The sequence below is a fragment of the Crinia signifera genome, chromosome 3, assembly GCF_055691185.1.
Source record: "Crinia signifera chromosome 3, ASM5569118v1, whole genome shotgun sequence".
Taxonomy (NCBI): domain Eukaryota; kingdom Metazoa; phylum Chordata; class Amphibia; order Anura; family Myobatrachidae; genus Crinia; species Crinia signifera.
The window spans coordinates 36,499,285-36,524,896 of NC_139219.1; the positions used below are offsets into that span (position 1 = coordinate 36,499,285).

The window sequence follows — 25,612 nt, forward strand, 5'->3', positions numbered from 1 at the left end:
AATTCCCTAAAGGGTGTAGTTTGCAAAATGGGGTCACTTGTGGGGGGGTTCCACTGTATGGGTGCTTCAGGGGTCATTCAACCAGAATCTGTGCTGCAAAATCCAAAAATCACTCCTTCCCTTCTGAGTCCTGCCATGCACCCAAATTGCATATTTGGTGGTGGAATGAATGGTGGGTGCTATGTCGCATTAGCAAGACCCCCGAAGCACCAATACAGTGGAACCCCCCCACATGTGACCCCATTTTGGTCACCAGCTTTGGGAGGGGGGCTGGCGCTGCGGCTGGTGGGGGGGTGGGAGGGGTGCTGGCACTGCGGCAGCCGGGTGGGTGGGAGGGGGGGCTGCCGGGTGGGAGGGTGGGGGGGGGGCTGGCGATCGGTGGTGATCGGTGCTGTACTTAACAGCACCGATCACCACCGATCACTGTGTTACCGAGCGGCTTAGCCGCCGTTAACACAGAAAACTCTGTGATTGGCTGTTCACATTTGAACAGCCAATAACAGCGATCGCTGATTGGGAATCAGGGACAGCAGACATCTCCAAACTGTCACCGCGTCTATAGACGCGGTGACAGTTAAAACCATGACGTATATATACGTCTCCGGTCGGGAAGTACCTCCCGACCATGACGTATATATACGTCATATGTCGGGAATATCTTTCTATCTATCTGTCTCTCTCTATATATATATATATATATATAATTCAGTGTGTCTTTTATTTATTTTTTTACTTTTACAGCAGCTCATGCTGCTGCTGCTGCTGCTGAGCCTGGCGGGGGGGGGGGGGCGGGAGGGGGGAGCGCTGCGTGCGCTCAGCGCTTCCCCTAGTGAGGACCTGCCGGGCTGCCGGGTGAGTGGGTGGGGGGGCTCCTGCTCATCGGTGGTGATCGGTGCTGTATTTAACAGCACCGATCACCACCGTTTTCTGTGTTACCGAGCGGCTTAGCCGCCGGTAACACAGGAAACGCTGTGAATGGCTGTTCAGATTTGAACAGCCAATCACAGCGATCGCCGACTGGGGGGGCATCCCTGCCCCCCCTGGGCGGCGAGGGGGGATGTCTGCTGTCAGGGACAGCAGACATCTCCAAACTGTCACCGCGTCTATAGACGCGGTGACAGTTAGAACTCATGACGTACATTTACGCCATGTGTCGGGAAGTCCTTCCCGACCATGACGTAAATGTACGTCAAATGTCGGGAAGGGGTTAAGAGCCATGACACAGGTCCTGTTGGGGTTACTTAGTCACAGGACTTACACACCCTATGCCTAAAGCTTAGTTTCATTAAATTTGGTTTAGACTGCTTAGTAGACTACACAAGTCAAAGCATTTAGCAAATAGGATTTCTTCCTGCATTTATTAACTGGAGTAAAATGTACTTTTGTGATATATACTGACACGCGGCACAATATAACTGGTGTGTTTTAGGTGTTAGCCCATTGAACTTTGACTTTCATTTAGAAATAAACAAAATGGGTTTAAGGAAGTGAGTAACTTGCTGTTGGGGTGATGAGTTACATGCTGTTGGGGTGATGAGTTACATGCTGTTGGGGTGATGAGTTATATGCTGTTGGGGTGATGAGTTACATGCTGTTGGGGTGATGAGTTACATGCGGTTTGGGTGATGAGTTACATGCGGTTGGGGTAATGAGTTACATGCTGTAGGGTAATAAGTAACTTGTTGGGGTAATGAGTAACTTGCTTTTTGGGAGGTGAGTAACTTGCTGTTTGGGAGGTGAGTAACTTATCAGGGTACTGAGTAACTTGTTGGGGTAATGTGTAACTTGCTGTTGGGGTTAATGCGTAACTTGCTTTTGCAGAGGTAAGTAACTTGCTATTGGGGTAACGAATAACTTGCTGTTGGGGAGGTGGGTAACTTGCTGTTGCGGAGGTGAGTAACTTGCTGTTAGGGAGGTAAGTAACTTGCTGTTGGGGAGGTGAGTAACTTGCTGTAGGGGTAATGAGTATCTTGGGTTTTTTGCTATTTATTGCAAAAGACTTACAAGCCATCAGTGTATATATACTGCAGGCTATGTGCTTGTATGTTCCAGAATAACGAATGAGGGAGGAATTCTGAGGCTAATATTGTGCACCATCGTATATCAGCCACTAGTGCTGCAGATAGTGTTTATAAAACATATCCAAGCACGTGTGATAGGAATGCAGCATCTACATTGACTGCTGTGTGTGCAGGAAAGACAAAGCATATAAATGCCACGTTCCTCTGTGTAATATATGCACAAAGCAGCCACGTGCTATTAGTCTAAGCATGGAAAAACCTTTGGATTGGATTCCTTTGTCGTGGGCACCCATCCATTGCAAATGCCACTTTAATTCACCAGTGTCTGCCATAATGCTTTCACTGCAAAATGGCCAACTATACATTGAATAATATAATATATATATATATATATATATATATATATATATATATATATATATATATATATATATATAGACATTGTAGGGGCTCTGCACACACTAAATTAACTGATAATAAATAGTGGAGATTTGGTTCATGAATTGATCAATGCATTTAAGCCTGCAGCCCCCTTCACGGGACCCCACTTTTCTGCAGGTCCTAACACTATCGCTGAAAATGGCTACAATATACATAGCTATCACATCAATGTTTGATTCCAGGCAGGCTATCTGGTCTGAAGCTCACAGCACACTTTGCTTTTATAGGTGAGCAGCTACCAACACACCTGTCACTAATCATCTAGGGAAATGGTTAACATAAGCTATGGAATCTTAGTTAAGAACAGGGTGCATGAGAGAATGTGACCACAGTAAGACTAATTTAAAAAATTAATCTAATAAACAATATATACACTAAACATCGGCACTCACCTTTCCTAGTTTTGGGGTGCCCTATGGCTTGTGACCACATTGTTTAAACAGACAATGGCCCTTATTCTGGTTGGTGCGGTCGAGCCGCATATGCGGCTCCGACCGCACCAGACGAATCCCCGCCCACCCTACGGATCGCCACGGCCGTCCGTACACGGACGGCTGGCGATCCGCATAAAAATGGTGGAGGCTACGCCTCCACCATGGTGGGAGCTGCCCCCTGCATTCGATGGTCGTCGACCATCGAAGGCAGGTCCGCACGCCGCGGCAGCTCCCGCAAGCTGAGACCACACGGACAATCGTCCGTGTGGTAGCTTGTATGGGGGCTGAAAGCTGACATCCGGCGACGTCAGCTTTCCGCCCCCATGAGTTGCGTCATGCCCTCATTAGCATGCGTACGCCCCACGTTTGCATGGGAACGCCCATGAAACGCGGGGCGTATACATAGGGAAATGAGGGCATGAAGCCCCTCACTCCCCTATACGCCCCCTTTGCGGCGTAGTAACGTTATGTGCGGCGAATTCGCCTGCACATGCGCAGATTGACCTCTGCGCATGTGCAGACGGAAAACATCGGCGGTACGGCCGCACGCGGGCCGTACCGCGCGAATCAGAATAAGGGCCATTGTATGGGCTCTGCACACACTAAATTAATTGATAATAAATAGTGGAGATTTGGTTCATGAATTGATCAATGCATTTAAGCCTGCAGCCCCCTTCACGGGACCCCACTTTTCTGCAGGTCCTAACACTATCGCTGAAAATGGCTACAATACACATAGCTATCACATCAATGTTTGATTCCAGGCATGCTATCTGGTCTGAAGCTCACAGCACACTTTGCTTTTATAGGTGAGCAGTTACCAACACACCTGTCACTAATCATCTAGGGAAATGGTTAACATAAGCTATGGAATCTTAGTTAAAACAGAGAGAATGTGTCCACAATAAGACTAATTTAAAAAATGAATCTAATAAACAATATATACACTGAGCATCGGCCGATGATGAAAAGCGAGTAAAGCTTGAAACGTTGCTGTGACTGCAAGACCCCTGTGTCCAGTTTTTCCTGTGATTGCTAAGTCCGACGAGTGCCTGCTCTACACTACTCTCTCTCTCTCTCTCTCTCTCTCTCTCTCTCTCTCTCTCTCTCTCTCTCTCTCTCTCTCTCTCTCTCTCTCTCTCTCTCTCTCTCTCTCTCTCTCTCTATAAAATATATGGGGAGACTATGGCCCTTATTCTGATCGGTGCGGATTTTTCCGCATGCGGTCGGACCGCCGATGGTTTCCGACTGCGCATGTGCAGAGGTCACTCTGCGCATGTGCAGGCGGTTTCGCCGTACCTATTCTTTAGACGCCGCACAGGGAGCGGAGAGGGGCGTGAAGGGCTACTTAGCCTCATTACCCTATGCATACGCCCCGCGTTTCATGGGCGTTCCCATGCAAACGCAGGGCGTATGCATGGTAATGAAGCCGTGACGCATGTGTAGGGGGCGGGCATCTGACATCGCCGGATGTCAGCTGCCCGTCCCCATACATGATTTCATACGGACAAGTGTCCGTGTGGTCTAGGGTGGCGGGCGCTGGTGGAGCGTGTGGCCCTGCATTCGATGTTCGGCGACCATCGAATGCAGGGGCTGCTCCCAAGATGGTGGAGGCGTATCCCCGTCCACTTTCATGCGGACCGCCACATATCCGCGTACGGACGGAGGTGGCGATCCGTATGGAAGGCGGGGATTCGCCTGCACGGTCCTGGCCGCATATTCTGATCTGGCCGCACAGATCAGAATAAGGGCCTATGTCTAGAACACTGTACCTGAATAGAGGGAATAGAGCTTTGGTTCTAAGAGTCAGTGGATAATGACAAAACCCATGCTTTGCTTTACCAATAAATGAAGCATATATTACCAGTGAGGGGTGTGGCATTGCCTTATTTAAAATAAATAACATTACTGTATTTCTTTTTTTAAACTAAGCGCTAGGTGTAGTGATGTTTATATCATTCCACATTATAACAGTTATTACTCTGCCAGCGCAACCTGCAGTTAGGACAAATATATACAACTTATACCTGATACCACTTGCTGTAGCTTACCTCACCCTCACCGTCAAAAGGTCTTTACATGAAAAAGGTTGACATGCATAAGGTCAAGAGGTCGACATAAAAAAAGGTTGACATATGTTTTTTTATGATTTATTTTTGTATCGACTTGTTCATCATACTTTACTGGGATAGCGGACATAGATGGATAATATATTAGTTTCTATGAGCAGGGCCCTCCTGTCACATTATCTAATACACTTGCACACTAGCTGTACATCTCCACCTTCTCCTTCGGCTCTCCGTCCGGGACTCCGCCCCATATTTGGCTTTACATCACACCTCTTAGTTGCGCCCAAGCCTATGGGTACCAACTTCAGCTTATAAAAAATACAGTCGCTGCGTTGAGAGTTGTTGTGTTCCCCTTACCACTTACATCAGTAGATGTGCTGAGAGTTGTAGTGTTATTAATTAATAATTATTTATTAATTGCATACTGTGCTGCTGTTACCTGGGCAGAGGTTTGCTTGGCAGAACTTTTGACCCCTTTTCACACTATTAGGAGTCAAATTTAGAAAACTCCCTGTTTAGTCAGTGGCTACAAAATAACGATCACAGTTTCCAGACCACCCAGTAGGTCACATGTTCCATGGCACATTTTTCCAGAGCACAATGGTGATGCATTATAAATGGCAACTTCAATTTCTGCAAATGTGTGGTATATGACGTTTCCTGTTCATACAACGGCATTTGAGATATATATTATAAAAGTCATCCTTCTGCTATTACTATATTGATAATAATATTACAATGAAACCGTGAAGGGGTCTATTCTTCTGTGTCCACATCTGTACTATTGTTTTGGTACCTTGACTTAAGCCAGTGGTTCACATGGCTATGGATTTGGTGATCTAGTACTCAAACTGAAATACACCATAATGATACTTCTTTGTCTTTGCTGTATGTTCTTCTCGCCATATAAATTTACATGGTTTCTATAAATGTGCTACGCTCAGTGTATACACACATTTGGCGATTTTCCCAGGGGTGGATGATTTCCATAGCAGGATGCTATGGAAAACCGTTCACTCTGCCGCTCATCTGCTGGTTATACCAGCAGATGAGCGGCTGGGCCAGCGGTGGAGAAGGCACCGCTCATGGCTACACACTAGGCGGCTTTCGAACGGAAAGTTGCGCAAACGAGTAAACTGAGCGTCTTTCAGCTCAAAGTCGCCCAGTGTGTACGGGCCTTAAGTCTGCTTTCCGTGCTCACCATTAAAGTACAGTTGCCATTGTTGATGATCTCTTCCCCAGTCTCTTTAGCCGCTTCCAGTGCCCTGTTGCAAGTATTAGAATACACCGTTTCCATGCTGTTTTGTCATTGTATGACAGATGCATGAATCCCGATATAACAATTACTTCCAATTAGAATAATTGTGTCAGTACAGTGGTTTTTAGCACAGCCCCAGCTGATAATTAGGGGACGTGTGGGCACTGGGACCAATCTTACCGTGGCATGTCATTAGTCCTCTCACCCACTGCCTCTATCCAACTTAATTGATATGCCAGGTCTTTGTTCCAGAAACTGGCATTACCTAGGGAGAAACAGCGGCACGCAGCAGCTATCGGGCCTGCGGCTAGGTGGAGAGGGCATGTTGCTGAGATATATTCTTAGCTTGCTCATAGCCTAACAGGCATTTTGCTTCTCCCTGTACTAGGCACAGCACAGTTAAGCAAATACATTTTTGAAGCTAGATTTTTTTTCAGTCGTTTCAAAAATCCCAGTGCTGAACACAGCCAGCTCATTAGGAAAATGGATAGAGAATCAGATAAAATGAAGGGACTAGGCAGGTGTAAGGGAAACGTGACTGTAATTTGACTTTTTCGTTGCCAGGTGAAATGAACGCGAAGTACCAGTCCAATCATAAAGTCCTTACTTGGCAAGTAATATTGTAAGGGATGATAACACAAGTAAAGCTGGCCACACATCTACAGATTGATTGTCAGGTCTGGCCGGTTGGAACAAAAACCTGGAAATATCCGAATGACAGTATTTGTCAGTTTTGAAGCATTTCAATGGTCAACTGTCATTTGTTCTCATCCTGGACCAGGTTTTTGTTCCAACCAGCCGGATCGGGCAATAAATCTGTATGGCTAGCTTAATACTAATGATCCTGGAGTTTAATAACATAGCCACTGTATTCTGGGTGCAGAATAATTTCATTTTCAAACGATCATATGTCTCACAAATCCCAATTAGCTGCAGCAATTTTAACCATATCATTTCTGGCAGACTGTGATGAAGGCCTCCATTTCATACTTGCCGACTTTGGCATACTCCTTTCCGGGAGAAGCCCGGAGAGGAGTGAAAGGGGGCGGGTAGAGGCTTTGTTTTGGGGGCAGGGCACGGGTGATGTCATCAAGCCCCGCCCCTATGACGGGCTGAAACCTCGATTTGCGGGTCCGTGGGTGGGGGGAGGGGCTAAAAATGCTGCGAAATGCCGCAAATTGCGTCATTTAGCCCCGCCTCCTCCCCGCGGACCCGCGAAAGTCATAGTTTTTAGACCGCGGGGAGAGGGGGAGCCGGGGCTGTAGGGAAATGCGGGAGACTTGCCCCCCTTCCCGGGGGACCGGGAGGGGGACCCGATTTGCGGGACCCTCCCGGCCATTCCGGGAGGGCAGGCAAGTATGCTTCATTTGTCCCCAAGATATATTTCATCCACGAAATGTGAGAACTATTTTAGGTTATAGTTATATATTATAGTAGTTAAACGCCCATCCAGAGGCAGAACTTCCATTGGTGCATTGCACCTGGGCCCATGAGGACTAAGGAGCCTACTGCTGCCACCCACTGTTATGTGGCATATTGTGAACTTGGGTTAAAGTGGAGGAGGGAGGCCCAAAGTATATATTTGCACCTAGGCCAACCACTCACAAGTACCGCCACTGCGCCTGTCACAATGACATACATCTGGAGTCCTGGAACTGACCCCTCCTCCTCCCAATCACCGCACTGCTAACCTTACCCAGGATCTCACCACTTCCTGTTGGGCTGATTCAGCTTCTCCCCTTGCCGGTAAGTGGCCACATGTGTCCTCATGCCTCCGGTCTGATCGCTGGGGGAATGGCTGGTGGTTCCTGCATCTGTTTCCTGGTTATTGCAGCTACTTGTTGCCGAGTCCCGAGATAGCAAGTATTGGGTTACAGCATAGTATATGGAGGAGGGCATGCAGAGTATTTGGTTTATGGTGGCAGTGGTTTATGGAGGAAGGGGGTGCCCTGTATATAGGTGGCACTATATGGAGGGGTATGGGGGTGCAGACTATGGAAGATAATGGGGGTGCATTGTATATAATGTCAGTATATGGTGGGTGGAGCAGTGTATATGGTGTGTGTGAGTTCGTGTCTCGAATGGAGCTCCGATTGGCACCCTCCAATGGCTGCCGGTGGTACAGAGGTGAGGAGCAGAGATAGATAGATAGATACACACTTATGTATTATTCAGTGGATTGTATCTCTGGGCTCTGGCAATTTAACTTTGTTGGAAAGAATTGACTCCCGCTGACCTACATATTGGTTAGAGTGGATGAATTTTGCTGTGACCTGAGGATGCCGGTGCACTGACATTTTCATTTATTGTATCTCAAGCTCATCACAGTGGCAAAATGAGAGTAATGCTAAGGATACTTCACATAGTTCAGCGGTGGTGTAATCTGCAGCGATGAGATCATAATTATGTGTGATTAGCTCAAGTTCGATATAGACAATGAGTGCGGATGGGGGCTTGCAGCGGGTCACTGCACAATTGTATTCTTCTTAACAACAACTGGCACCTAATGTCTGACATACACTTACTTACATGAAGATTTCCATAGCATAAAGCATAGAAACTGACATTGTGGTTAGAAAGTCTTATGGCCCCCCATACAGTGGCCGACGTGTCCTAAGGATGGTATATGGCAATTACGTCGACACAGTAAAGGTCATCATGCCTAAGTTCGACAAAGATGGAAGGTCGACAGGCGGTATTTCATGCCCACTAGGGCATGGAGGGAGAACAGAATAGTGTGCTAAGTGGAGCGAGGCCCCGTGCTCATGCAAGGGGTTGTGGCCCATGCCCATGTTGACCTTTTAATGCCGACCTAGCCATTGTTGACCTAATGCTTGTGTCGACCTTCCATCCATGTCGATCTTAGGCATGTCAACCTAAGCCAGGTTGACCTCCAGTGGTTGACCCAATGCATGTCCACCTTAAGTTGGTCCGACCCAAATTCCCTGCGATCCCCCGGCAGATCCTCGGGAGCGCTCCCTTATGATTTGGCACTTGATAAATCGCATGTGATTTATCGCATTTGACTCCTGGGGAGCTGCATGCTGGGGGCAGGAGAATTCAAAGAAAACCATTCAAACAAATGGATGTGTCCACTGATTGGCTGAGAGAGCTCTCTTGGCCAATTAGTGGCTGTCCATTTTTTGTATGTTTTTTTTTTTTTTTTTAAATCTCCCGCCCGCTGCCCTCCGCTTATTGCCTGCTGGGAATGCAGAGCAGAGAGAGTGCCTCTCCTGCACTGTGCGTCCTCACTCTGCAGACAGGTGTGTGCCAGTGGTGTGGCACACACCTGTGCACTTTGTGGACTGCAGTGTGTGGATAATGGGGTCAAAAGTAATTAGGTTGACCCCAAAAGGTCGATATGCACTAGGTCGACACTGGCAAAAGATTGACACAAGCAACGGAAAAGGGCGACATATGAAAATGTAAAATGCTTTTTTTTCACTTTTTTTGGGGGTTGTCAATAACGACACCTGAGCACGTGAACCCCAAATTAATGACAGTGTACCCTCACATGGCTGGCTTTGCTCGGTGTGGTTAGGGCCACTTTATCAGGGTCCACGTGGAAGTATGAAAAAAGTCCCCAAAAATGGTAAAATTGCGAAAAACTCATGGCTTTTGTCGACATATGAAAATGTCAACATGTCAACTGATTGACTGTCAACCTAGACACTATTGACCTATCAGTGGGCTGAAAGTGTAACGCTGATGTCCTACAGTAAATCAGATGGCTTGAGTATTTGTCATCCAGTCGATTCCCATTGCACAGACACATCCCAGTTATGTATAAATGGACTCTTCATTTACAGGCACGCTCTTTAAGCATGATTGCTCCTGTGCAATCAGCAATAGAGATCTAAGTTTCCATTAGGTTCAGGTTAATCAGCAAAGGGTTCAGAGAGATAATTGGCGCCCAACCCATTACTTTCGCATTACTGTGTACAATTACACAGCTGCAGTCAGCTATGTTTTGACTCTGGTATTCACTGTAAGTATCATATACTCGTCTATATGATCTTCTAAATCAACACTTGTCAGCTTGAGGGTGAGGATGTGGAGATGGTAGAGGAGCAATCAATAAGTCATACCGTCGCAAGAGGATAATGGTACTTTTTTTTTTTGTCTGATTTCAAGTGCAGATCGAGTCCAGTTCTTGTGACCAAGTGCCTGGCGATTATGTAACGTCGGTAGATGGTAGGAAAATGACAGGCTGCGTTCTCTCTGTAAGCTGGCACATCGGTAGCCTTCCCCAATTGTTCTGTTGTTAAAGTGACATGGTCGTCATAAATACTTAGTCATTCTTAAAGTTATCTGTGACCTATACTGACAAACCAACCAATATATTGGCTATTATATTGCTCATTTCAGTCAAGGTTTGTTAAATAAATGAAAAAAATAAGAAAAAGTAAGACTAAAGGTGCGTACACATGGATAGATTTGGCAAAAGATCTGGGCGTTCCTGACCGATTGGAACGACCAATCGCTCAAATCGTTCCGTGTGTATGAACAATATATCGGACGATTCGCGTACCCGACGGTCGTTGTAGAGGTCGCTAATCTTTCCTGCATGCAGAAATATCAGCGACCAATTGTTAGTGATGTGTACCAATCGTTTCATGATTTCATTGATTGGTTCCCTCTCCTTCCACCATCATTTAAGATCAATCGCTCATGTATAATCGTTTGCTCAATCGTTCATCATTTGTCATCAAATCGTTTGTGCAGGAGGTTCAGAGGAAATCGTTAACGAGATTGTATCATTGGCCAAATCTATCCGTGTGTACGCACCTTAAGGGGGTATTTAATCGTGGATTCCGACTGTTGGAATGTTCTGACAGTCGGAATCCTGGACCTTTTTTCACCCAGTATGTCCGTTTCTCGACAGGCGGAATTCAATGTTCCGCCTGTCGAGTGGTGAAAACGCCTGCGGATTGTCGAGAACCAGCCATGAATTTGACAATTCTGCAGCTGTTTCCGACAAAACAGATCCGTCTGGTTTTAAAATCGAATCTGTTTTGTCAAGATCCCCCTAACGGTTAATGCGCATGTGCAGTCGCACACCATCGCTCCCCTGCACGAACACGCAGGGGAGCAAATAGCCAAGAATAAGGTCCCAAATACTGCAGGTTTTTTGCCACACTGATACTTATAGCCGCACCAGCAGAGGACACTGGTATGTTTATGTACACTGTATGTGTACATATTTATTGTATTCAACTGTACTGTACTCTGTATTTGGGTGCTGCAGATACCTTGTGGCGCCATATAAATAAAGGATAATAATAAATTGATTCACTTGTAATCGTACATGTCAGCCGACACAGCTAATGGTCAGCTGTCATCCACCCCTGTGGCCGTGGTTCCTGCACTGTCAGTGTCATCTCCTGTTATAGTAGCCTAACCTTGCCCCTAGACATGTGCCCCCCCCCTTGCCTCCGCACCCTGAGCAATTGCTCTGCTTACCCCACCCTTCATTACACCACCGAGGCATGGGGCACGGGGTGATGCTGCTGGTGGCGTGGCTGGCGATTAGATAACCTGCATCCTCATGACTTTTGGTTTAACCAACATGTGACTTTCCACTGTTAAAAAGTGGGGTTTGTTTTTACAAAAATGCCGTTGGTCCATGCATAGGCCTGTTTGTGTGTGAGGTCACTTGCAGCATGTGTACCCAGGGAGAAGGGACTCCCTGCAGTTTCTCATTGGAGCACAGGGGAGAAAGGTGACATTTATTGGGTTAGAATTATATGGATGTAATGTTAAGTTGTCTAGGCAGGTGTGGATAATGTTACATACTTCCCTACAGTAGTTTATGGAATTATGTAATGAAACACAGGGCCTTATTCTAGTTCACTCTTAGAGGCAAATTCCTTCTCAAATGGACAAAACCCTGTGCACTGCAGGTGGGGCAGATGTAACTTGTGCAGAGAGAATTAGATTTGGTTGGGGTTTTTCTTCAAAGTGAGATCTACAGTATATTGCATAGTAGAAATAAAGCAGTCAGTACAACACAGAAACAAAATAACTCACCCAAATCTAATTCTACAGTATCTGCACATGTTACATCTGCCCCACCTGAAGTTCACAAGGTTTTGTCCATTTGAAAAGGAATTTTCCTCTAAGAGGGAACTAGAATAAGGCCCACAGTGACACAATATTACAGGGCAAAACCAATGAAACCAAGGCAAAAAGTTACATTTTTAATCCATACTGGGTCCCATCTGTCTGCAGCTAGTACCGTGGGTGCTGTTCTCATACTGTATGCGTAATAAAGAAAGCATGGGGGGGGGGGGGTACCTCTGTATTACTACAGCAGCTATTTCTTTCTTGCCTTCCTTCCTTCTTTCCGTCTTTCTCTCTGACTTTCGCATCGTCCTTGGTGACGGTAGCTTTTCAGTTTATCATTAGTAGTAATGTAATCACTGGGGAGACAGATACTGTAGGTGAGGATTTTCAGTCTCACAAAGAGCCGTCTAACCGCTAATACTATCTGAGAGGCAAGAGCAGTCATTATCACAGAAGTATCTCCCCAGAGATAAGTAAAGGAAGTCATTAATAAGAACATCCTTATGTAAGACCCACCATGGCAGTTCTCCTCTGGAAAAAAAAAATATTTTCCCATAGGAAAAGTACTTTCACCAGGCGAAGAGGAAAATTTATGATGAAACTTTGTGGCCTTTCTCTATACATACAACGACGGCATAATAGAACTGGTTCAAAGTAAGGATGCTCAAAGTAAGGATGGTCATCCACCGTCAATGTTTTTTTTACAACCATTGATGGTTTATGGCCAATGGCAAATGTTTTTCTTTCATTGATGGATGGACACCTATGCAGCACCATTGCCGGTGGAATCTCAGTCTTGAGGAACATTAACGATGGCCTGATGATGCAGCTCTGAGCATGTGCACCACTCAGCCATCGATGACTCCACCATTAGTGATTTTCATTGAATGGTTAAAAGCCCTCGACCATCAATGGCCATCACTATCTCAAAGTGTTCCTTATGCAAAGCAAGTCAATGCACAGATAAGGGATATAGAGGCGTATTCCGAAGATCAACCCATCTATCGATGGACCGGCACTGAACCTGTGCCGGTCTAGCTACAGTATACTATGTGAGCAAATGTAGTGTGGCTGAATCTGTAAACCCTCAGATAATAATGTGAGTAATAAGTTGGATTTTACCAGACGAGGGAATCTTGCTTTCCAAACAAATTTAGGACCATACATAGATCTTCAGGGGACAGATATTGGCAATTTCCGAATACGAAGCAAGTCCAACAGCATTCACATTACAACTATATGCAGACTGCGTATGTGTTGTGAGAATCATTTGCAAACTGTCCAGGCTGTATTCCAGGCATAGGCACCTTCATGGAGGATACGAAGGCTACGAATTGTAGACCGTGTTCGTTTGAGGCATGTGCACATAAGAAATATCTTCTGTACCCATCAAATTGCAGTTACTATAAATTCTGATTACAGCTTTGGCCTGTTTAACGCTGGGTGCAAGGGGTGTATACACATGGGGATGGCCTGATACTATCATAGACACACGAATCCTGCATTAGCATAAGAACAGGAATCTGGCTGCTGTAGACCGATGCATGGGCACCCTATCATGTGCCAGACTCAGAATCTGGCCCCATAACTGCAGGGTTTGGGGCTGACTCCTGCATTGGACAAGGTGAGGGTGGTACAGGTTGAGTATCGCTTATCCAAATTATTCCGAAAACCATACATTCCCCAAAGTGAAGAAAAAAAAACTCTTGCTAAAAACCTACTTGGGACATCTGTAACAGCACTACTGGGGACATGATATGTAACTGACACTACTGGGGACATCTGTAACAGCACTACTGGGGACATGATATGTAACTGACACTACTGGGGACATCTGTAACAGCACTACTGGGGACATGATATGTAACTGACACTACTGGGGACATCTGTAACAGCACTACTGGGGACATCTGTAACAGCACTACTGGGGACATCTGTAACAGCACTACTGGGGACATCTGTAACAGCACCACTGGGGACATCTGTAATAGCACTACTGGGGACATGATATGTAACTGACACTACTGGGGACATGATATGTAACTGACACTACTGGGGACATCTGTAACAGCACTACTGGGGACATATGTAACTGGCACTACTGGGGACATCTGTAATAGCACTACTGGGGACATGATATGTAACTGACACTACTTGGGACATCTGTAACAGCACTACTGGGGACATGATATGTAACTGACACTACTGGGGACATCTGTAACAGCACTACTGGGGACATCTGTAACAGCACTACTGGGGACATCTGTAACAGCACTACTGGGGACATGACATGTAACTGACACTACTGGGGCCATCTGTAACAGCACTACTAGGGGACATCTGTAACACACTACTGGGGACATCTGTAACAGCACTACTGGGGACATCTGTAACAGCACTACTGGGGACATGATATGTAACAGCACTACTGGGGACATGATATGTAACAGCACTACTGGGGACATCTGTAACAGCACTACTGGGGACATCTGTAACAGCACTACTGGGGACATCTGTAACAGCACTACTGGGGACATGATATGTAACTGACACTACTGGGGACATCTGTAACAGCACTACTGGGGACATCTGTAACAGCACTACTGGGGACATCTGTAACAGCACTACTGGGGACATGATATGTAACTGTCACTACTGGGGACATCTGTAACAGCACTACTGGGGACATCTGTAACAGCACTACTGGGGACATCTGTAACAGCACTACTGGGGACATCTGTAACAGCACTACTGGGGACATGATATGTAACTGTCACTACTGGGGACATCTGTAACAGCACCACTGGGGACATCTGTAACAGCACTACTGGGGACATCTGTAACAGCACTACTGGGGACATCTGTAACAGCACTACTGGGGACATGATATGTAACTGACACTACTGGGGACATCTGTAACAGCACTACTGGGGACATCTGTAACAGCACTACTGGGGACATCTGTAACAGCACTACTGGGGACATGATATGTAACTGTCACTACTGGGGCCATCTGTAACAGCACCACTGGGGACATATGTAACTGGCACTACTGGGGACATCTGTATTAGCACTACTGGGGACATGATACAGTATGTAACTGGCACTACAGGGGACATCTGTAACAGCACTACTGGGGACATGATATCTAACTGGCACTACTGGGGACATGATATCTAACTGGCACTACTGGGGACATCTGTAACAGCACTACTGGGGACATGATATCTAACTGGCACTACTGGGGACATGATATGTAACTGGCACTACTGGGGACATGATATGTAACTGGCACTACTGGGGACATCTGTAACTGGCGCTACTAGGGACATGATATGTAACTGGCACTAAATATCTGCAAGACAATGATTGCTTGGCATTCAAGATCAGTTCCTGAGATAATACACCAACTTTGTTTCATGTTTTGAAATCTTGTTTTCTGCACAAATAAAATATATTTGTGTGTATTTCATGTGTTTGTTGTGTTTATACAACATTAATGGAGGATACTACAAAATATATCATTGAAATATAAAAATATTCTGAAATACGGAATAATCCGTTATCCAAAATTCTCCTGGTCCCGAGGATTTTGGATAAGGGATACTCAACCTGTATCCGTATTCTGCTTTAAGGTGTCAATATCTATACAAGTAACATTCTCCGCAACCTTTCCCATTTCCCAGTGTTCTCTTAGCTCTGCCATGGCCATATACGGTCAGGTTATCATGCACACATTGCGTTCTACAATCTGACATTATTAAATTACCTTGGGCTATTATTTCCAGTGATGGATGGATGTCAGCCAGCTGCATATGGTCTCTTTGTTTGTTTTCGCCCAAGTTTTTTTTTTTTATGTAATTGGCAAAATGATACTGAGATAATTTTTTCTCATCTTTATGTCTGTGTTATGCCTCGCTGTAGTGAATTGTGTTGTATCAGTGCTCAAACCATCAGGGAACACAGAGCCTTAACTCATTTATTTATGCATATATGACACCTCATATATGTTCTCAGTTCAGTCCTAAAATGCCTCTCCATATGCAAGAATGATACTATGGGGTTTATTCTAGTTCATTCTTTCTGACAAAATCCTTCTTAGATGGACAAAACCATGTGCACTGCAGGGGGGGGGCAGATGTATCGTGCAGAGAGAATTAGATTTGGGTGAGTTATTTTGTTTCTGTGCAGGGAAAATACTGACTGCTTTATTTTACACTGCAATATAGATCTCACTTTGAAGAAAAACCCCACCCAAATCTAATTCTCTCTGCACAAGTTACATCTGCCCCACACACAGTGCACATGGTTTTGTCCATCTAAGAAGGATTTTGTCAGAAAGAATGAACCAAAATAAGGCCCTATATGACAGATTGGGGTGTCGAGTAGCTCACAGACATTGTCTAGGTAAACAGTCAGTAGGTTGAGGAATTTATTAAAAGTTTGTTTATTATAACCGCGGGTCGCCTGAAATGTCAAGTTAAAGATACCCAGATGTGGTTGATAATCGCATTTTGAACCGTGAGTTTTTGGTACACTTATTTTGTTTTTGGTATCCATATTTATCCATATTTATTGAGTGAGTGAAAACATACGTTTTATTTTTCCCTCCACCATTGGGTGAACTTGGTTGAAGGTAACGAACGTCACAAAAGATACCTTTATAAGTTTTGCCTTAACACACTTCATTGTGAGTGTGGTACGTCTTGTGGAAACCACATTTAAACCTTTGTTCGAGAGACAATCGTACACATTGATTTCTTCTCTTGTGTTTTCCTCATAACGCTTTTGATTTGGTGAGAACTTCAGAAGAAAGAAGAGTCATCATTTCTAGATTTATGGACAGCGCTCTGGATATATCCTAAAAAATTCTACCTGTAAGGTTGACACTAAAAGCTTGACATGCACTTTGTTGACATTGATAAAAGGTTGACAAGTTAAGAGGTCAACGCATGAAAAGGTCAGCATGGGTTTTAATATTTTATTGGTGTCAATGTCGACACCTGAGCATGTGGACCCCCAATTAGTGTAGCGTGTACCCTTGCATTGCTCGCTTCACTCGCCATGTTTGGGCCAGGTGCCTCACTCCGCTACCGCTGTCCACATGGATAGAAAAGCATGAAAAAGTCCCAGAAAATGGAAAAAATCATGTTGACCTTAGCATGCCCTTTTGTTTGTATTGACCTTTTGTTTGTATTGACCTTTTGTTTGTGTTGAGCTCTTGTTTGTGTCGACGTCGACATTTTGTCACACACGACATGGCCATGGCCATGTATTTTAATCAGCAGAAGCTCCTTGTGCGCTCAATTCGCTCTGACATTATGGGGGGGTAACATGGGTATGGCTGGAAAAAAACGGAGGCATATCGGAACCATATTCTGAGTGTGCCAAAGCCAGCCATTACTGTGTGGTCTCTGAACTTGGACCTCAGAACTGGGGGAGAAAAAAAAACAACTTGTTGCCCCAAATTACTGAATGAACCACATCATCGGCCTATTAGTTACCACCATTCAGGCTGGACGGTTATAATGTTATTCTGTATAATAGGTTTGGCAAGATGTGATGGGCATATGGGTGACTGTGGTTCTCCTCTGTGGGTGGGTAAGTTATTTTGGACGGAAGTAAAGAATTGCCTGTACCAGACAGATGTTGATTCTTTACAGAAGTTTCCAGACAAATGCAGAGTTTCTTACATTCACGGTTATGCTATTATGTTGCTCACTAGTTTATTGTGTTGGAAATCTCCCGGCATCACGGTTTCAGGAGCTTCCCTGGGAATTCCAACACCATTTATATTTTGTTATGTTTTCTTTCTGATTATTTTGGTACTTTAGACTGTAATTTCTTCCAATCTGTCATCTGGTGATAATAAGTGGGTGGCGGAGTTCTCCGTCTATATTATATTTTCTGCTCACGAGAAGGAACTTTACACAGTCATTATGTTGTCAAATCCCTGTGTACCATTAGAAGTTCAGGACTTGCCGTGTGATATATGGATGTAGCTTTAAAACGAACCACATATGTGCAGCGCATGCATATTTTGTTTAAGTTGAATACAAGGGTTATTTATCAAGATTTATGTTGGTCTCGGGCAATGTGCTTAAAACACAGGATTATTTTTCTTATAAGGTAATCATTCTCCCTCAGAAAAGGAACCGAGGTGTGATGGATTGGTAGAGCCTGCTGTTGACTGATGGCTAAGGTGGTGACAACTCAATTAGTTTGATCCCAAGCACAATTGGGGAAAAATAAAAATACTGTTCAAGAGTTGGATTTAAAGATTTTTTTGTTTTTGTCTGTTTTTTATTTTATTTTTTTAGATTAGGTTTTAGGTTTTCAGTATTTATGTTATGGCAAAATCAATGTTTATTATTTGTTCATTTGTACTTACTTGCAAATAAAAAAAGTGTTTCTCAATGTTCGTTGTATACACTGGAATAGTGGTTCCCAACTTGGTGTACGCATACCATTGGGGGTACTCTGCAAACCGGCTAGGGGTACTTTCATATAATATAAATAATGGTGTAAGAAGAATAAGCCTTCCAATGGCAGAAGCAGTCTACCATTGTCAAATGAATTGGAGAGGAACCACGTTACATCACTTCCGGTTCCGTCTGCAGCGCCATCAGCATCTCATCTTATTTTGCCCAACCAGCAATCCAGTGGCAGCTATCCACGCTGCCCTCATACATTAGCGATCATCTACCCTGCAATGACACGGGTGGAGAAAGCAGCGGCATTAATCCAACAGACGCAAGTCGATTCCTGACCGCACACTACTCCTCCGCTACTCCTTAATATAAGGACACGCATACCACTCCACTCGTAAGCACTGTGGATATTTCAAATTGAGAGGAGGGGGTACTCATAAATGAAAATAGTCATTGACCTAATGACTATCCGCCTAGACACTGTCAACCATTCAACCCATACCAGTTTTTAATTTAATTTAATTTTTACTTAACAGGAAAGAGCATCATGTACAGGATTCCAGGATGGTTCAAGGTGCCCATCACAGCCTCATTAGCATGGGAACGCCCAACATTTTCATGGGCATGCCCATGAAACGCTTGTCGTTCCCATGGGTGCTACCCCTCGCCACCCGGCTCCCATGCACTGCTCCGTATAATAATCAATTCCCCGCACCCACTCGCAAACGGAGCCTGTACATGCACATACATATGTATGCGCATGCACAGTCCAAAAACTGGGGAACGAATGCACTAGAAGAAGGGCCCTGATTCCAGAGGCATGGCAGGATAATCACTCTAGCAAAAGTGCCTGGTGGTTCTAGATGAGCTATAAAATGATGGTCTCAGGCAAGGTGAGGGAGAAGTCCCAAACTACTCACCAGTAAATGAAGAGATGTGGTGTGATCATAGCAGTGGTGGTGTGATCATAGCAGTGGCATCTTTCCTTTTCTGCATATAGGGCATTTCTGCAAGCAAGACTTAAGTCCACATACATCTCTCCTCCATGTGATACAAGTTGTGTTATACATAAACCAGTCATCTTTTTTTGTAAATAGCAAAATTTAGCAAATAGAATGCACAAGCAGCTTTTGCTGATGAAAATGCCCTATATTTTAATCAGCAGAAGCTGCTTATGCATCTGATTTGCTCTGTTTTGCTATTATATAGATAAAGTCACAAAGATAAGCCTGGCGCCGCCAGGCTTAAAGTTTGGGTAGCGCGTAAGAATGCTAGATAAACGTGGACACATCTGTATCAGTCGCTCTGGTTCTTTAGTACTAATTCTAATATGGGTACATAAGTACCCTCCTTTTAGCTACAGCGCCCTTGCTTCTAGTATGCTGGAATCTTTGTGTTATGAGGTTTGGAGAAAACTGAAAGCCATTTTCTGTTTTTTTTTTTTTTTTCCCTCAAACACATTCTTGCTTTCAGCATAATTAGTAGCAGCAAAAAATACTTTATATGGAGCCAAATAGCAAAGTCTCCCTACATTGAACACTCAGCTAATAATGCCTAATGTACTGAATAGCATGTGGAGTCTAGTTCTGGAACACTAGCAGCCATGCTGTAAAATGTGTGCATGGGTGACTAGTTCCACTCCTGGGAGGGACTGGGAACGTCTTCAGCTCCCTAGCTGCCAGACCAGGTGAAATGTACAAATGGGTTTTCTATTAACAATAATACATCTCTGGGTTAAATGGAGCTGATATTTGGTCATGGCTATATTTACATTTATTTCTAGGTCAAATATGAACTGAAGTAAAATATATCAGTAAAGCAGTAAATTCAAGCTGTTATGGAGGAGTATGCCATAGGAGTAGACAAAGATTATGTTAAAGGAGCTTTGTACTGAACCGTTAATGACTAGAACAAAATAACTTCTACAGATGAGGACTTGTTTAGAACAAAGAAAGCACTCTCAGTGTCCCCACTAGGGGCAGTGTTTCATTTCAGTGTGTGTGTGATCCATGGGGCAGGTGTACTAAGCCCTTCAAAGAGATACAGTGAAGAGATACATTACCAAAAAATCAGCTCCTCTCAATTTTTTAACACCGCGGTAGTTAGGAGCTGATTGGCTGGTTCATTATCCCTCTTCAAAGCTTATTCCCCTATGTTTGAAATGCCAATTAGCAGCCCTATTGCTTATGAAAGCTCCTGGCTTATTAATGCAGTCCCTTAAGTTGGGCGTACACCTATACAATCATTGGTCCGATCACACTATATCGGCTGACTGGCCTAATGCGGTGAGCTTGAGAAGATAAATGGTTTAAAATACTCCTACATCTGTCAGATTGGAAGATCGCATCTTATTTTCTTTTTAATATTTTAGATGCTGACCTTCCAATCCAGGTCGGTATGTAAAGGGCTACACACTATGCAGGCTATAGGGAGCGTTTAACCCAATCAGCTGAGTGATCATATAAGTGTGTATCCAGCTTAATGGATTCAGTACTGAATTCCGGCGGCCGGGATCCCGGCGTTCAGAATCCCGACGCCGGAATCCCGACAGCCAAAATCCCGACAAGGGGGGGACGTGGATCGCCCCCCCTTGCGGGCTCGCTGCGCTCGCCACGCAGCGGGCCCAGTGCCTCGCTACGCTCGGCACACTAATTTATTCTCCCTCCAGGGGTGTCGTGGACACCCACGGAGGGAGAATGTGTCGGGATTTCGGCGGTCGGGATTCCGGCGTCGGGATTCTGAATGCCGGGATCCCGACTGCCGGGATTTTAACTGCATCCCAGCTTAATACATCCAATAGATTATAACCAGTAAACCTGAATCTCCATAGTTCTTGAAGTCTTAAGTTTAATTCCTCACCAATGCACTGTCTCTGTGTTCTTTACAAGATACTCCCAGTATACAATACAAGATCTCCCAGTATTTGCATCGGTTTCCTCCTACAATCCAAAAACAATAAAATGAAAAAATGTTATTGGCTTCTGAGGAAAAAAACATATCCAGTGTTTATGGAGCTCATTCTGAGTCACCCAGATCTCTTAATGGACCCAAATGGCGCGTTTGTGTTTGCTGCGCATTTTTGGGTAGGTCTGTACTGTTCGGTTTCAGTAGCAACTTGGCCGGATATGTCCTTCTGTGAAATAGGTGTTAATCACACATCACCGGGATGATCATGGTCGTGTCAGATACTCTGTACAATGAGCCACATTGAATCTGACAAACGAATAGTGATGGCTGTGGCGCTGGTTTCCGCCTGCACAATCCTCCGCATTAGTTGAACGGATTAGCATAAAATACGCAATCAGGCTGACGCAGCTACAACACCTATTTGATCCCCAGCTGATCGGGTTAAATGCTCCCGATGGCTTCTCAGGAGGACAACTGTGCAACACATAGGAAGCAGTCTCTTGGTCCCAACCGAAAAAAAGAGTGGTTGACTGCGCTGAATAGTATAAACAAAGTATCTAGTATAATAAATAAATCAATAAAAATGGTCAGGTGTGTAGTGAAAAAAGATGGAACAATTTATTATAACTCTATTGGCATGAATAAAAGACAAAATAAAACAACAATAAAATTGTTAAAAAATTACGCTGATCTTATAGTCACCCTCAGATGAATATGAACAGTCCAGTCCAATTGATCGGTCTTGGATTTCAAATCCTATTGATGGAATTGGATGGGTGGATCCACACCTGGAGATATTGGATTCTCCTGTAGAATGGTGACAAAGTGAGGGGCCAGTTCACTTTGTAATAGATGATTGATAACCGCAGTGGGTATGGTACCAATAGGTGGTGATAAGGTACTTGGGGGAACACTGGACCTCTATGATCCCAGCCGGGCTTGTTAAGGGGGTGGCGTGCCTCCAGATGAACCGAAGCCTCGGATGGAAGTATGGGTATCCCAAGTGTTGCACCCACTGGAGGTGTGGAGATGATAGATGGAATTCACTGAAAGTGAGATTCTCCTGATGGAAATGGTGCAGGATCCAATTGGAAAAGACAAAGACCGTGGATGTCAGATCTGAGGGGTGAGCAGGTCATCTGAGTTGCACCTACGCGTTTCGCCGCTCTCAGCAGCTTTTTCAAGGTCCCAACCATTGCAGGATTGTTATACGATCGTAAACTAATGCTTATAGGCTAAAGCTTCATTCCTGGCACTGCGTACACACACCTATACAATCGATATAGTACGGGTGGACATTTGTAAAGATGTGTACCCGGCTTTAGTCTCAGGATCTACTTATAATATGATAGGAAAAATAATAAAAAGAAAACACCTATCAGAGACAATGGTGCATTCACAATCAGCCAATCACAAGCCACTTGCATGTACTGGCACCTCGCACCTGTCCTCCATTACCAAATGATCTGGCTTTCCATGCACATTTCACCTTTCTAGGTGCTAGCAGGCCTAAGTGCAAATCTCAAGGTGCCCATACACGTTATAATTATTGTATACAATATTATATACAATAGCGGTTTTACGATGAGATGAGATCTAGTACAAAAAGTATGTGCAGCTCACACTTTTTGTACTAGATCTCATCTCATCGAAAAATCGAGATGCAATGAGATGCGATATTGTATACAATAATTGCTCATATACTTGCGACTTGTTAAACAACCAGCCAATCAGTTATTTTTCAAACCCAGCCTGCATGATTACAGGTAGCAGCTGATTGGCTGGCTGTTTATCACTCCCCACTTTTTGAAGCTTGATACATCTGGCCCTTAAGGTGCATACACACTGTACAATTTTTTTGACCAATTTGGTTGAAAGACATTTCCATTGAACCCAGTGTCCTGGATGAAAGATGTTGACAAAAGATATTGTCAACAAACAAACGATGAATGATGATGTGCATACCCGCCAGTTGTTCATCAAGATTGTTCGTCAACTGTGCATGCAGCTCAATTTGAATATCTTTCAAAATAAGCCTATAAACTGTAGCTAGATCTTTCTTCTTTCATCTGTCGTCAATATCTTTAGTCAACATCTTTAGTCCAGGACACTGGGTTCAATGGAAATGTCTTTCAACCAAATTGGTCAAAAAAATTGTACAGTGTGTATGCACCCTTAGAGTAATTTGACGTAGTTTACATACCAGACACTGAACAGTCTCCGTGGATTTTCAATGGTTATAATAACATATATGACTTTCTTTTTTTTTTTTTGGGGGGGGGGGGGTGCTTTTTAAAAATATAGTAATATACTTTTATGTTTTTTTTTTTTTTGAATAACAGATATCACTTTGTTCACCCAAACCTTTTTAAACTTTTATTTATGTATCAATCCTGAAAACATCTGCGGGGATAACCTGCAATAGCCATGGGAAAGTTCATCCCAGATGAATTTGGAGTTACCCTTGCATAGGCAGAAGCCTGTCTAGCCTGCCCCAGTCTCTTAAATGTCATTTATTTCTGGCTGTTTGTCATAGCAACATCTTTATTTTTTTCTTCTTTCTCTATGACAGAAGAGGCTCAGCCAGTAATTTAATAAATAAGCTGTACTTTTTAAAGAATACTTATTACACAAGGCATTTCCAATTGCTGTCGGCTTTTTCTCCCATTGTTTATTTAATGAGCATATATTTTACTTTATTTTGTTATACTTTTATTTTGGCTTTATTACTTTTTGCGCATACCACAAAGCCTCGTACTGTAAAATGCTCTGCAATTTGCAGTGTGTAAACCCAAATACGGAGTGATGTTTTCACTCCAATAAACTGTGAATATCTCCTTGAAAAGTCGTGTACTCAGACATCACATCTAATTTGCCTCTCGGTTATTAAATGAAGTTGAACAGGAGCCTACGATTGATGTTTCTCTACAAATTTGGGCAGATATTTTCTTTTCCTTGCTGCCTTGAGTTCTAGAAGGTGTTTTTTTTTTGTTTTGTTTGTTTATGGTTTATTGTGTTGTTTGTTTGTTTTGTTTATTTGCTTATTTTTCTTTAAAGTTTTTAAATTTTTAAAATTTTGCAGATAGAACATGGCGGGAATTATAGTTAACGTGCTGCAGTCTTGGATTACGTCTCCTTGGTGTAGAAATACACAAATGGTTCACATATAAAGCAAACAGCGCTCCCGGATCTCACAGTAATTGCTGTGCAAATATACTAGCGCCTACAGTATGTTTTTTTTCCCTGCCTACCTTTTCAGTCTCTGCTATGCACCTGTATAGTATGGGAAGTCAGATTGTACTTGGCACTTGTTTTCATATAACTGTGTGTGTGTGTGTATATAATATATACTCAAATTATTTGAAATATGAAATTTTAGTTCCTTAAAAATATACGATAGTGTATTATGCCAGTTGCTAAATACAGCATTAATTATCTAAATAGTATCTCTAGATTAACTTTATTATTCTTCACTAGATCTGACCATCTTTTGGCTGAATGGAGATTTTTAAAAGTGGGTAGTTTCCCTATGACCAGTTCCATTGCAATGGGGGAGGGTAGTAGAGGCAGTACACAAGTCTCACGCTTCATAGGACTGCCTTTGACTTGCAGTCTTCTAGTTCAGGGGTTCTCAAACTTGGTCCTCAAGTTCACGTTTTCCAAGTCATCCGGCAGGTGCACTCATTACTGACTGACACATTTTAAAGAGCCACAGCTGGAGCAAATTATTTCACTTGTGATTCTGTGAGGAGACCTGCAAAACATGCACTGTGTGGGGTCCTGAGGACCGAGTTTGAGAACCTGTGTTCTAGATAAAGGAGGTTAGTGTTGTCAACCCATATTTGATGGGGCATGTCTTTTCTTTAATGTCTTGTTTAAGTCGTAGCAGACATTTTAATCATCAACCTTCAAAGGAATGTGTTATATTTCTTTTGTGACGCAGAGAGGAATCCATTTATATTTTAAATCCTTTGGAAATTTGCCC

The 25,612-nt window shown here is 43.9% G+C and overlaps 1 protein-coding gene across 6 annotated transcripts in view; it reads left to right on the forward strand.

Moving 5' to 3' along the window:
• PLCB4 (phospholipase C beta 4) overlaps nucleotides 1–25,612 on the forward strand; it is a 305,420-nt gene that overhangs the window by 16,298 nt on the left and 263,510 nt on the right. The gene's annotated exons all lie outside the window — the stretch shown is intronic.